Raw genomic sequence first — 15013 nt, 5'->3', positions numbered from 1 at the left:
CGGGAGGGTTGTTGGTTGTGCCTCAGCTTCTCTTATAGGCTTTTTGCTAAAGAAAATCACATTTCCTTTCAATGTGTTTATATTTGCCCAGCCTATTCCTTGCAGTGCTTTAGTTGCTGCTGTATCTGGGTTAAGCACTCTCCTTGTGGCTCCATCACCACTAAGGTTGATATTATTTGAATTATTTGTTTGCTGGGCATCATGCAAGACAACACTCAACTTATCCACTTCAACATAATGCTAAAATATTGTATAATCTCTCTTTCTGGGGAGACACAATGGCCCTGCGCTGTGAGTGCCAGGCGAAGGTAGCTCTGTCCCTTTGCTGAATGCAACAGCTCAAAGGCAGGCGTGGATTTTCCAGGGGTTTTGCTGCTTCCCACGCCAGGTTCCCCCGGGCAGGGAGCGAGCCCCGGCTCGGCCGCCCCGCGAGAGCTCGCTGGTGACATCTGACAGCGATCTGGGAAACTTTGGATGCATTTTAAGGCAGGAAAGTGGACTCGGCCTGACTCGAGGAAATGCATTATTTTAGCAGCACTGGCGAGGAGGAGGAAAAAGCGAAGCGGAGTTTGCGGAGGGGAAGGGACGCGGGAGCGCAGCCCCCGCGCATCCTGCGCGACCCCCGCGGGCCGGGGGCAGCCGGGGCTGGTGCCACGCGTGTCCCGCGCCCCGCGGCCCCGGCCCGCACCGAGCCACGCCAGCGGGGAGCGAAGTGGGACAGCGCAGGTTTTGGGGGCACACGTGTGCGGATTGGGGGGCTGAGCGAGCAGAGCAGCGCTCACCCCGACGCAGTGAAAGTAAGGGTGGGGGTGGAATGTGGTAATTCCAGGGAAAATTGGGGGATATCGGGAAGGGGAAGAAAACAATAGTGAAGCGCAGGGAAAGGCGAACCCCGTTTATTCTGTGTACCCGGGGGTGCACCCCGGCTGCCCTCGGACAGCAGCGCTCCGGTGTGCCCGGGGAAGGAAGAGTAAATCTACTAAAAAAAAAAAAAAAAAAAAAAAAAAGGGCAAAAAAGAAAATCAAAACGCGGACCGGAGTTTGCAAAAACCCCAGCACTGGATCCGGAGCCAACCGTCTGTTTTCCCTTAATCCCACCAGATTTGGGAGCTCTCGGGTGGGTTGGCAGCGTGACCGTGTTCTGCTGCAAACCCCACTGTAAAGAGTTAAAAAAAAGGGGAAAAAAGGCTTTTAAATCTGCAAAAAAGAGAAAGATCTGAACTCTGGGCCTGGATTTTCCCACTGAAGGAAAACTTATTGTGTTCCAAATCCTTGGGACCTGGCGATGCCGTGCGGGAAGGGTCAGCAGCAGGTTCTCCTGTCTTGGAGAAAGCTGTCCCTCGGCCTTTCCCCCACCTCAGCACCTCTTTTCAGTGGGGTGTAAAAAACACATCCCCTCCCGTGAAAATCTACCCTCCTAAAGTGTATTTTTAGAGAAGTTTGAGTTCAGGCGTCACGACTGGGGAGAGGGGGTGCTGCAGGAGAGGCAGGCGCTGAGAAAGAAGGGTTTTTTTCCCCCTTTTCATCAAGCTCTCGCACTGCCATTTTCCCGAGGCAGGGAGGGAGCGAGGGAGGGAGAGCGGAGCGACAGACAGCGCTGGCGAGGAAGTTTCTCACGGCAACTGCGGGCTGGATCGGGAACGGAGCCTTTTGTTCCCGGCAAGTTCAGCAGGAGAGAGAGTTGGAGCGTGCTGGAGAGAAAAACCAGCGGAGAAATAAAATGGAGGGAAGTAGGAAGAGAGGAGAGAGAGCTGGTGCTGGGCTGAGATTAACTGCAGAGGACGGCGCTCGGGTGTGCGAGGCATTTATTTAGAAAGTTGGTGTGGTAGCCTGAGGCAGAAATCCCTCGTTAAGTGCATGGGAATGAGTGAGAGACCCAAGGACACGCAGTGCTGGGCAGGAAGTGGAATTTTCCAAGGGGTTCACATCCTTCGGTGCTCTTTTTGCCAAGATTCGCTCTCCTCGCTCGATGAAGGCTGCCTCCTAGAGACACCACGGAAAAGGCCTTAAAAATGTGGCGTGCTCTAGGCCTGTTTAAGCTGAATAATTAAAGGCTGGGCATGCCCTCCCTTTGAGATTGCAGCGCAGTCTGAAGCCCAGATGCAATTTGGGGTACTGCCCTGCCTCCCCTGTGTCCCTTTCTGCCCAGTGAGTGTTGAAACACGGTGCATTGTGACCATGATCTCGGAATGGGGTGAAAAGTCACCTAAAACCCAGCCCCCCCCTCGATTTAATGCTTAGACACACACCCAGGACAACCCCACATTCACATCCACAATTGGTTTTGTCCCCCTGCACGCGCTGCTAATCCTTTGCCCCAAACCACGCGTGCTCTTTGCGTGTATGCAGACCCAGAACGTGAAATAAACTTGTCTGAACTAACCCCCAAATTGCTGACAAACATCCATCCCTTTAGCAGGCACCCAGGAAGGGGGAGCAGAACTAATCCTCTCATTATTTGTACACTCAGTCCAGGTGGAATTAAAAAGTAGGAGCTTTTTAACTCACGAGGCAAGTGACTTTTTCTGCACAAATTTGGGGTTTAGTGAGGTGTCCCGAAAATACGGTTTGATTAAAAATGTTCATCACCTTGTGCCTTGCCGGCAGGGCAGGGAAGAAGTCCGGTGCCCTGTGAGAGCGCGGCGTGGCTGTGACAGCAGCTCAGCGAGACACCACGTGGGAAAGCCGAGTTCGGGATTTAAACGTGCTTTTCCACTCCGGCCATGAGGGAGGGAGAGCCTGAGTTGGGGGAAAATAAATAATTAATTTTAAAAAGGCTTCGTGTGGAGCTCAGAAGCGACCTCTGTGGCTGCTGGGGACTGAAGTTCAAGAGCCCCGGGCTGGGAGCGCGGAGCAGATGCGGCTCGGGAAAATCCAACAGCGGCAGGAATGGCAAAGGGGACTCGGGGGTTGGGGCTGCCCCCCCGGGAAGAGCAGCGGGGCCGGGAAGCGCCGTCCTGGCCGGCTGGGAGCGCTCCCACTCCCGCATGGCTCCGTGGGGAGCATCCCTGAGCTCCGCGGGGACGCGGTGCCCGAGCCGTGCCCGGTCCCGGTGCCCCCCGGCCCCGCCGCAGTGCGCGGCCGCCGCTGCCCGAGCCCCGGGGCCGGCCCCGAGCAGCCCCCGGAGCGGCCCCGGCCCCACCAGCACCCCCACGGCCCTGCCCGGGTGGGGGGCACCGGCTGGCCCCGTCCTGCCCGGTCCCGTCCTGCCCGGTCCCGTCCTGCCCGGCCCCGTCCTGCCCGGTCCCCTCCTGCCCGGCCCCGTCCTGCCGCCCCGCACCGGGACCTCCGCGGGCCTGGGAAAGTTTAGCAGGGAAACGTCAGGAAGCATCAGGCAGGAATTTCAGTGCATCCCGCGTTTTATGGTGGCGTTAACTTTTACATATTGGGAGTAATTAGCAGCGAAGCTGTTAAAAGCAGATTTAAATAACCACCCCCCTCCCCCCTTTCTCTCCTTTCCTAAAATGATCCAAATCCGGTTTACCTCTGACTCGACCCCCACCCGGACAGAGGTGAGAGCACAAACCCCACGGTTTGTCCATGTAGGCAGGAAAACACATTAAAACCCGCATATTAATTACCAAGTCAATTAAAATAAATATAATTTCGGAATGGTTATTTTGGGTTCTGCCCCTCCCTGCCCCCCAACTTTGTTTTAGTAAAGTGGGGAAACATATACAGAAACCTTCCTTGCAGTAGATGCTTTTTTTTTTTCAAACGGAGCCCAGATGCTGGTCAGGATTAAGGTTACACCAAACACATTCTACATTGCCATTTTCCAACAGAATAAAGCAGATGGAAAAGATGGAAGAGGATAAAGCAGGAACGGAGCAGCAGTGAAAACTGCAAGCCCTGCACTAACGCTGAGAGGAGTGAGCTGGGATGCCAGGAGAGGCAGAAAGAAAGAAAGCAGGCGTAGCGCCGCTGCATATCACATTCCTCACAGTTAAAATGAGTATCTTTAATTAAACAGCTGTCAGAATTTGGGTTTTAAACCTTATATTTAAAGGGGGAGAAGGAAACTGAGCTGCAGCTGATCACTGCGTCTCCTCAGGGCTCAGTCCTAGGAGATGTGAAAGCCACTGGCCGGGGGCCATCAGAGTACTTAAGTCTCTGCGTAATTTTAAACATCAGCAGCCCCGGTGATTTTAAGGATCTACTCCCTTAAAGTTAGCCATGCACTCAGCACTTTGCAGGATCCGCCCAGCACACTCAGAGCAGCTCTGAGCTCCAGGACATGAGTATCTGCACATCTCAGAAACAAAGAAAATCCTCTTTTCAATAGGCTAAACATATCTCCTTTATTTCTAAGAGACACCAGTTCACCCATACTGGGAAATTGGATCAGACTGGAATAAAATCTCAAGGGGAAGTTAGCAGAATCTGTGCTTATTTGCAAAATATCACCATTTGGCAAATTCAGATCTTAGGTGAAATCCTACAATAGTGGTTTACTCAGCACCGTGACTCAGTTACATGATGTGCTTTGAAAATCTCTTGCAAAAACTGACTTTAAGAGATTTTGTTGGTATTATATAGGCACACACACACACACGACACAGAGAAGGAACATACAAACTATTAAATATTCATGCTATGGGGAGAACACTTAGTAACGTCCGTCCCTTCATTCCAGCCGTACAAAGGCAGGCACAAATAACTGCTGAAAAAATGAATAACCCAAAACAATCGCAGCATTCCACATAAACACAGTGTTGAGCAGCTTGCAAACATTGGCCGAGAAAGGGTCAAGCAGTAATTGTCCTTATCTACCTTTCAGCAGCCTCACATAAACGTGTAATTCCAATCTGAATTCTGTAATCAGCACCTCCGGGAGTGTCAGGACTTCCCACACACTCAGGTCCCTGTGCGGGGATGGATTTTCTGCTCCAGGCCTCCACCCCTCGAGCTCAAGCAGCCTAAAAGTCACCTTCTGAACGTCACAAGTAGGGACCTTGGTGACATTTACTCACAAACAAAAATTCAAACACATTCTGACCAGCTTTGCTGGAACTTCCAGAGTTCAGCTCTGGGACTGTGAAATGAGGTCATTTTTATCCATCAGTTGTCTCTGCCTTGAGAGAGGCCCGTGATCACACCTCAGCAACAGCACTGCTGGTAGAGGCTGCGATATCACACACATTTTTCACTAAAACAAAGGCATCGGCCAGAGCTTCCTCTGTAAAACTGAGCTCCAGACATACTGAAGAATCATAAAAAAGACATAATTTTCAAAAATTTATGAAAGTATTGAGTATATCTGGCAAAAACAAAAAAAACCCACTCCAAATCCAAACATGTAATGGTTGTTGCTTGCATCCCAATCTTTAGAATTAGATTCTGACTGAAACGTGATCAGATGGAGTCAGAGTCATTACAGCTGTCAGAAAAAGGTGCAATTAACAGTATTATCAAACAAAGTATTTAAAAGTATTACTTATCCCAGCTTCAGGAAACATAGTTACTGACCTCGGGCTTTCCTGTGCTGGGGTTCCCACAGGCAAGGGGGCACTGCAGCCCTCCCTGTGCCACCCCGACCTCTGGAATCACTGCCTTCCTATTGTTTCACCTACCTTGTCTATTTTTAGAGAGTATTTTGTGCAGGGCTGCCTCAATACATGTGTGCAGAGTGCCCAGCACGCTTCATGTTCTGTTTAAACACAGGGCTGAGAGCAGTAAATAATGCTGAGGCAGCACCAGGAGCAGAACTTCTGCAGGGCAGTGATGAGGCACGGGCTGCAACAAGACCCTGGCACTTATCAGCATCCCACAGGATAACGGAGCCCTGGATTCAGCTATCATTGCTCAAGAAACTGCTCATTATCATTATCTTTAAAGAACTTCACAAATACTCCAAAATTATTTTTTTGACCTGTTTAATAGCCACAGCACAACAACTTCCTTTAAAAATAAAAATTAAAAAACCCAAAACACCTACCAATAAACAAAACCCAATCTAAACATGAAGCACTACAGCTGAGTTGTGATGCAAATGAGTGAATTTATTTCCACCATTTCTAGAGGTACAAAAATAATCTAAATTTGATATCCTATTATGAGGAGAAAGGAAAAAACTCACCCTAAAATCAAGCCAAATATGGTGCAAGTAATGTCCAGACAACGAGAGGCTAATTAACCTGACCTCAGTGAGATGCAAAACTTAAATTATTCTTCCTCAGGAGGGGGAAAAGATGTAGAGGAAAGTAAAGAGATAAAATACAACAAAGGTTGCAATAATGCCACAGCTGATGTCTTTCTTTGATAGGGGAGCAAAGTTTTCTGGGTAAAGGAAGACAGAGCAGATCTCACCCATCCCCACATAAATAAAGTGTTTGGTCTGGTGTATCATGTAAAAATACCAGTTAAATTGGAAAATATGAAGGTCAGTGCAAGAGAAGTTTTGTGGGTAAAAAATGGCTAAAAACCAGTGCTGGATTGTGCTGAAATGGGAAGTTTGGGGCTAGAGAGCGAGTGCTTTGAAAGCTCCTGCAGCTTTGGTCTCAGAACTGGTGCTGTTGATGGGCTTTGACATGAGCACAAGGATCTGAAAAAGACTGTTAATGCAGGTGGTGACTGGCAACATCCAAAGGCACCAGTGCAGGGGACTGGAATATCCTAAATGAAGAACTGGATGAGGTTCTGGAACAGCACAGGAATCCTGAGGAATGGGCTGGTGGAATGCAATAATAAGATTAATGCAAATCACAAGGCTGTTCACAGGGGGACTGACAGCCAAAACTCTGGTAACCTGGGAATGCACCACGGCTAGGGGAGGATGGAGACTCAGGAGTGCTGTTCAGTCACAGAAACAAAGACGACAAATGGCATCTAAAGACCAGGTAAGGCACATCCAGATGTTATGGCAACAGCTCTCTTACAGAATTTTGGGTACAGTTTCTATTCAAGAATGACACATGAAAACTGGAATAATCATAGAAAAAGCTCCCTGAGCTGGTTACAAGAGCAAGGAATCTGTCAGGAGAGAAGAGTGAAGCTTCCTTTTAGCAAACTCCAACAAAGACAGGGCCGACAGGGTGAGTTTGTATACACAGACTGTGGCTTGAAGACAGTATTTGAACTCAAGGGTTATGTTGGCAACAAATACATATCTAAAGGCCTAAGTACAATTAAAATGATTGCTAGAATAGGATGTCTTATTATTAGAAAAACTAGATTTTAGAGTATCCTTCTTTCCTCGGGGGAACATAGATCCAGTGGAGAACTTTGACAGTTTTGTCATTATTTTCCCCACTTTTAATCAGTGAAATGAGAAGAAAATCTCTGCAATATTCTGAGAATTCATTAATGGTGGTTAAAAAGTATTCAGACACTGTAGTGATAAGTGTAACAAAAACCCATTACAATTAGTAATTCTGTATTTACTGCAGCACTTGAATTATATGCAATAAATAAAATATGGAAGCAAACATCAAATAACAAGGATAAAAGAAAACTGTGAATGAGACAAGAGTTTGAGAAGGCAGGTTGTATGATTTGATTTATAATTAGAGTTTGCATCATGGCGCAAAGAACTGGATTAGGGTGGGCAAAAGTGTAAGAACCATAGAGAGGAAAACTGAACACCCTGCTCAGCTCCCTGGTAAATTCATCCGGGTCACAGGAGCGTGAAGAACCACGGAATGGAGGGTGAATGAATGTGGGCCTGGAGCACACACCAGCTCAGCACATTCCCTGTGGCAGACTGTGCTTGGAGGACTCAGCACTGATCCTTGTGTGGCCGGGCCTGCACACACTGTCACTGCCACCTCGGCAGGGAGGGCTCCTCTGCTCTGCAGGGAACTCCAAACAGGAAGATTCCCAAGGGAACAGCTTCCAAAATCCCAGAGGACTGCACCTCCCAGAAGACCATAAAGGCTTACACCACAGGCCTGGTTTTCCCAAAGTCTGTTTCCATCATAAGGAACCACCAGGAGCATGCAGCACCCATTTCTTTCATCTCACATTGCTTCCCTTCTCCACACAAAATGTACCTGCTTTAGCAAAATAGCAACAAACCAGAGCTGCCCTTCTGGGATCTTCTGTCCTAGGTGCCTGCCCACTGGAGATGCTTTCTATCCTTGGATCTGCCACCTCTTCCCCTTCCTATAAACAATAACACACTCAAGCACCGAGCCAAAAAGCATCTTCAGCTGGGGTGGTTTCCTCCTTTTTTTCTTTACCTTTTTGTTTTTCTCAGTGTTCTCACCAGAGGATACCTCACAAGCGCAAAACATCTTATATATTAAAAGAAGATCCCATGGCAATATTCTTGACATAAACCACAGAGACTTCAGTTAGAAATAATCAGAAATCTGCTTTTCCATAGGTGGCAATGGGCTTCTGCACGTTAAGGGATGTTTTAATGGATTTACCACTTTCTTCTTCATGAACCTTGCAGACTTTCAGAAAAGAAGTTGCACAGGGAAAAAAACAATGGATGTCAGGAGAAAAGAGTAGTCATTTGTCAGGTTGACCCACAGAATTCCCAAATTCCTGAGAATTCCCTGTCAACACATTGTGAAAAATAACATACAGCTGAGTAGCAGAACACCTCTCTGTGGGGTAACTGCCCAGAATATCTTGAGAGGTAAATTAATACAAGAAAGAACCAAGCACTGTGCACCCGATTAACAGTGAAAATACCTGAAATCAGCCTAACAAAGTGGGGTGAGTGCACTTGTGCTCAGGATGGTTAAACAGCTGTAATTAGATCAAACAAACTAGATTGATGTTCCATCCCTTTGTAGCTGTGGCCTCAGAAGGCAGGTCAGGAGCTAAGTTCAGTAAAACAGTTTTAGTGCTGCAGCTTTTATCTAACAAGGCACAGCCACACACTCACTCCAAAGTAAATACTGCTCAGGGGAACTGCTGAATTCCAAAGAAAGAGTGAGTTTCTAGAGAAGGTGCTGTTCTTCAACAACAACCTTAACTTTTGTCAGTAATGAAACTCTCCTCATGAATTCAATAGTAGACTCTTTGGATAAACACTGCACAGAATTTTGGTTACAAATTCATTCAAGGCATTTGGAAGTCTTTATTGAGTTGCTTCCCATTCCCTTAAAGTGTCTGCACAAAATGGGTGAATTCTAATTTGCTTTGTTCTTTCAGAACCGTTTAATTAAATTTTAAGAAAATAATGTAGAACAACATTGAATGAAATACGGTCAGTACATTTCAGAGATGAGCAAAACATAAGGTAGCAGATGGTATGAAGAGAATATATGTGAAGAAATGTAAATAGCAGGGAACCTCACCAAATCAAAGATGTGAGGCAGAACTGAAAGCGCCTGCAAGACCCCTGGGAGAGCTGAGGAGATGCAGCAACCACTGAGCTCAGAGGTATCAGCCTTTCCTTGCCTAGAAATGACACAACACCAACAGGAAGCTCCAATCTGGTAGAGGGACCCCTCGTAACTAAGGTGAGATTGTTGTGAAGGGTCCTTAGAGTGAGTATGGGAGGAAGGGAGGAAACAAGGACAAGTGCCAATAAATGCATGCCAACAAAAACACTCTTGGAATAGGAAAGATACCAACTCTTCAGAACTGTAAGCAATGAAGACATTATAAAGGAGCTAATAGTAGAAAATAACCTTATATTGAAGACAAATGAGATGAATTGTTTAAGTTAGGCAGGAGACCAAGCAAAGAGAAGCTTGGTGTCATCAGAAGAGTTGTGAGCAGCAGAAACAGGCTGACTCTGGGGCTGGGAGGGGATGTAACCTGTGTGTTACCATTCTTTGGTCCAGGAGCTGCACTCCTGGTCTCTGAGCTGCTGTGGCTGCACTGATTGCTGGCTGGGAGCCACCTCTGCCACGACAGAGCCAAAGAAATTAGTGAGTGGATTGTGCCATATCTGTGGATCAGAGGAGAGCCTGGGTGAAGACCAAGCAGCTCTTTCTAACCTTCTGATAAAAAAAAAAAAAAAAATTAATATCAGACTAGTATTGTTAAAGAGAAGCCACCAAATGTTAGAGGATGTTTAAGGGTGATGGAGGCACCCTTGAGGAGCGGGGCCCAGCTGATAACTGCACATTCAGCTGAAGGAATAGCTGGAAAATGGTGACCATTCTAAACGTTTGTATTTTAAATAGTTGGTAAGCACATTCCCACAGCAGAACTCCACAAACCTCACGGAGCCTAAATCACAACTATTCCCGTTTTGTATCTTCTTCTGCCCCAAGCTCCATTTGTCTGGGTGATTTATGAGGTAAGCTCTGCCTGCGCAAGGCTTCTCTCCTTCTGAATGGAGGAACAATTCAGATAAGGAACAAATCTCTTCTGAGTGAATAGAGGAAACTGGACTTAACTGCATTGACTAAGGTATTTATTGTACATCTAGGCCAGAGGAAGCTTAGCACTTTTAATACATATAAAACTGCAGAGAGCTGCTAGAAAGAGCAGAAACCAAACAAAACAGACTCACAAGTTCCTTAATTATTTAAATTAAGCCACTAAAGTAACAGGAAAGAGCAACAGATATCTATCAATTCCAGTGGCTGATTCCAGCCACCCACAGGAACTGAGGAGCAGTTGGCTCTGCGTCCCCTCAGGCTGAGGAACAGCTAAATTGTAATCACATAACCTTCAACAGGCAGTGTTTTCGTGGCTGTTGATTTCATAAGTTGTCTTGAGGTCCCTTGTCATGGAAGACATTGGATATAATTACAGAAAAAAAAAACCTCACAGGCCTGGTCCTGGGCAAGGTGCTTTGGTAACTCAGCAGCTCAGGGGATCATCAGCTCTTTGTAGACAGAAGCCTGATGCTAAGAGACAAACTGCAAGAAATAAATATCTGTGATACAACTCCAAGTTACCAGCTCAGAAAAGACCACGTGCAGAGTTCCTAAGTGGCAATGAAACCACAGAATTAAAAATTTTAAGTGCAAACCCCAACATTAAGTCATCCATTTGCAATTGTTGGTGGTGAATCCATCTACTCCAGATGGGAAGAGGTCACTCTCTTCTTTTTCCAGGGCAAGTCTATGAATAATTTGAGTGATTAAAGCTCAAATCAGGTGTGAAAATGAAAGACTAGGAAAGCACATGGAAGAGAAACCACACTCACAAAGAGAGACTCACTCAGCTTTCATTCTGGAATCAGGAAAGGCCCCTTCCATTTCTGTCCTGCCACAAAATACAGCTGAGCTCTGACATTTTTTCCCCAAAGAGTTGTCACTTTTAAAGGCACATTGAAATCTTATTTTTACTTTTTAGGTCTCCCTTCCTCTATTGGAGATGACCTAAATTTTGAGCTGAAGCACTCACAGCATCCTCGCTTGGAATAGAAAACAACAGCAAAAAAACATCAGGCTGTGAAAAGAGGCAAAATAATAGGAGGGAAAATTACAGTGAAGTCCTCCCTGAATAAGAGGAGGTCACAAAGGCTGCAGAAATAGAGGCTGAAGTGGTGCTATCCTGAGCCAGGGGACACAAAGTGGTTGCATTTACGGCCCAGGCAGAGGACAGGTGGGCAGGATGTGAATCGAAGCAAACGGCCGCAGTTCTGGGAATACCCAACAGCTCTCAGCATCCCCCTTCAAACACAGCGCCGTGCTCCCGGGGAAGAAATGTCACAGACACCAAGCTCCAAGAGCCTCCTGTCACAAAAAACAACCCTACAAAAACCTGAATGCTTTCTAGGAGTGTTCAAATGGAATTAGGCAGCTACAGAAAGGGGTAGAGGCAATATTTTATATGTTAAATAGAAAAATGTATGGGAACACATATAGAGCCCAGTAATCAGCAGTAGACTACTGAACACTCATGCAGCTCATCATTAACAAAACAAACCCCAAAATGTACTTGCAGATACATTGACTTTATTTTATTCTCTTAAACAGCCAGCAGAAACTAAGATTATAATCTGTGCCTTTTTGAAATTCCATTCAACAGATGTTCATAAACAGACGTGAGCCAAATTTCAGGTCCCCAAAAGGATATTCAGCCCAAGAACTTTTACAAATGGATGATAAAGTCCCGCTTTCCCCCTTGTAATCATTGCTTTTCTGAGACACTAAATCCTCTCTTAGCCTCATTACAAGTTCCCACCAGCATAAAATGTATTTTTCATTTCCATTTCCTATAGTATTGTTTTCCAAAAATGGCATTTCCCAGCACAAGACAACTCTCCTTCACTCCTTTTTTATGTCACCTCCTCAATACCAAAGGATTGTCTCAGTGACAAGGCTCTGTTCTTCTAAGAAGATGAAAAAAACCCAAGTGGTACTAATAAATATTTACTTAATGTAAAGAAAAGGGAATTCAACAGTTAAGGATGAAAATTACAGGGAAGAAAAAAAAAAAACGGTATTTGGAAAGGCAAGGCTGTAAGAAGTTCAGTTGCTGTTTATGAGATCGACTGCTCAATGGCTCCTTCTGGGACACAACGAGATGACTTCTTTAAAAGTATGGTCTAGAAATACCCCCAAATCACTGAAATTATAAGTCACCTGAGTATTTCAGCTGCAATACAAAATTAAGAAATATCAGGACACATAATGAAAATGGTGGAATGAAACCAGCATTGCACTGACTTGTCTATGTTAAAAGGGGAAAGCGGGGGGCTGAAGTGAAATGTTTTATTTTTACTTAATTACTCTCAGTGCTCCCTGGGGACTCCTTCCAAAGCATATTTTGTATTTGGACCTAAGTGCAAGCAGGATTCAGCCTTGATCTTATTCCTTATGACAATAAGTTTCTTAAATTAGAAGTCCCACAACTGGAATGTTGACACCACTGCTGGTTCCTCCAGCACCTCGGAGTCCCTCCTGTGTTATCAATCCATTAACCCGGGAAGCAGTGAGAACAGGGGATCACAGACTGCTCAAAATTAAAAAATCCATCCACAAAACAATACTTTGTGAGCTTATAGCATCTTTCATCCATTTCTATTTATGTGGAAATGGGAAGTCTCAAAACACTTTAAAAAAAATCAACAAATCCACCTAACTTCAAGGTATTCTGAAATGATAATATATTAATTGAGTGAGCATCCACCTGTGATGCGATTTAAGAGTCTCCTACTGCAGCATTTCACACATATTCAATCCACCTTCTGGTTACAGCGTGCAAGTTTATGGTATGTAGAAGGAACAGCAGAGCTGGTTAAAGATTTTCTCTTGCTTCACATACTCTGCAAGCTTCTCATTAACTCATACATGACTTTAATCAGTGCTGAAGCACACACTTCCTTCAGCATGCAGCAGGACTGAGCTGGGGAAAAAAAATCCTCCATAAAATATTATTGTAACCATGAATTAATAAAGAGAAGGGCAACGTTTTCCTAAAGTGGCTGCCGATTCTCATCTCTAAAGGGTTAAACCGACCTTCGCTGATCCAGAGGAGGTAATAAAATTGAACTTTAAGGACAAAAATGGAGCACTTTAAGAGATTATTATGAAGAGCTACATTCTAGAAGACAAAACCTTATTCTTAAAGCACAGATGCTTCTGAAACAAGAGATCGCACGTTTTTAAGAGCACACTGCCAACCGCTTATAATGAATAAGCAAAACGAGGGGAATCAGGGTGGTTTTTTTCCTTTTTCGTTGGAGCTCAGAGGGAAGGGGCATTCACGGATGTGGTAGCAGAGCCGGCTCTGCACTTCTGCAGGGCTGTGGAGCTGGTGCTGGTCGGTGTGTGGGGGGAGAAAACAGAGTAGAACCTGAGAAAAACCCATCAGAGCTCCTGTCCTCCCCTTCCAGCGTTAATGGGAGGGATACGAGTCCATGGGAGCTGCAGTGGGGGATGGTGCTGACGGAGGGGGTGGGGAGAACCGAGCGAGGCCTTACAACCATCAGCAGCTCTTGTTCTTGTTCCTTTCAGCCTTAGCAGGAGGATGTGAAGCTCATGGAGCCGGCAGCGGGATGGGGCGGGGGGGGGGGAAGCAGCGCAGGATCATAGTTTAGCTTTTGTCCTCTCTCCGCAGGGTTAATAGGAGGACACGAGTGTCACCGGGATGAGGGCAGGGCCGGGGGAGCACGGCGGGGATCGCAGCTCCCGGCAGCGTGTGCTGGGATTTGTGGGGTCCTGCGCGAAGTCACAGCACCCGCGGGCTGTGGGGTGGTGGGGGGGAACACGGGGCAAACTTCCCTCAACGTGGCGGCTCCGCTTATCCAGCACGGCGGGCCCGGGGTGCCGCGGGGTGGGGCGAGCCCCGGCCTTATCTGTGGGGCGCAGGGAGCGCGGTCCGCGGGCAGGGAGAGAGAGCCCAGGTGCGCTGACACAGGGAAGGGGGGCACAGGCACAGCTCTGAGGGCGCTCCCTGCCCGCAGCGGCAGCGCGGGGCTGAGGCCAGGCCCCGGCCCCAAAACAGCGGAAAGTTTCCCCAAACTTTGGCGCGGGGGTCCCGTCCCCCCTCAGCGAACCCCTCACGGCGCCCCCCCCGCCCCAGCGGCTGTTCCCGCCCCCGCCGCAGGGGGAGGGGGGCGCTGTTCCCGGCTCCGCGCCGCGTTTTCCCGCTCACCCCCCGCTCCCCGCGCCTCCTCACTCCTCCGCGCCTCCGGATCCCTCCGCCGCAGCCGGCGCTGGGGCTTTTTCACCTCCCCCACCCCCACCGCTTCATCCCGATTATCCCGCCCGAAGCTGCGGGGAGGGAAACGCTTCTCCCAGCCTGTTCCTGAAACGGGGTCCCGGCTACAGGGACCGCGGGACGGAGCCTTTTGCCGAGTGAGGGAGAGAGGCGGTTGGGACTACTTGGCGTTCCTGCCACGGCCTCGGCGGAAGGAGCGCGCTTGAGCGAGAGGCTGTGCGGTGCTGCGGCTCTCCTCAGCGCTTCCTGGAAACTCCCGCTTAGGAGCGAGGGGGGGCGGGAGCGAAAGAGTGCCAGGCCGGGAAAGGGAGGGGGGCAGGGCACAGCCCCCTCCCCGGGCCCGGACGCCCCCCGGGCCCTCTGACGCCCCTCCGACCGACCCTCACCCTGTCTTCCTGTGCAGATGGAACAGGGAGAAGTAATGGGTAAAACTCCCTCGTAACCGCCGTGCGGGGTAGTGCGGGCTGAACCCCTTTTCCCCTCA

The 15013-nt window shown here is 47.8% G+C and overlaps 1 long non-coding RNA gene across 4 annotated transcripts; it reads right to left on the bottom strand.

Annotated features, from left to right (window-relative positions):
• Positions 1-1788: 1788 nt before the first annotated feature.
• On the bottom strand, positions 1789-14690 carry LOC115498294 (uncharacterized). 4 transcript variants are annotated; one of them, XR_012051845.1, is made up of 3 exons: positions 14464-14690; positions 2590-2739; positions 1789-1983 (listed from the first exon to the last, which is right to left on the bottom strand). It is a non-coding gene; the product is annotated as an uncharacterized lncRNA (long non-coding RNA). The 4 variants fall into 4 exon arrangements; XR_003963710.4 differs by lacking the exon at positions 14464-14690 and adding an exon at positions 13790-14412; XR_012051844.1 differs by lacking the exon at positions 14464-14690 and adding an exon at positions 3686-5253.
• Positions 14691-15013: the final 323 nt, after the last annotated feature.

Source organism: Taeniopygia guttata, chromosome 23, assembly GCF_048771995.1.
Source record: "Taeniopygia guttata chromosome 23, bTaeGut7.mat, whole genome shotgun sequence".
Classification (NCBI taxonomy): domain Eukaryota; kingdom Metazoa; phylum Chordata; class Aves; order Passeriformes; family Estrildidae; genus Taeniopygia; species Taeniopygia guttata.
This window is presented reverse-complemented; position numbering and strand designations above follow the sequence as displayed.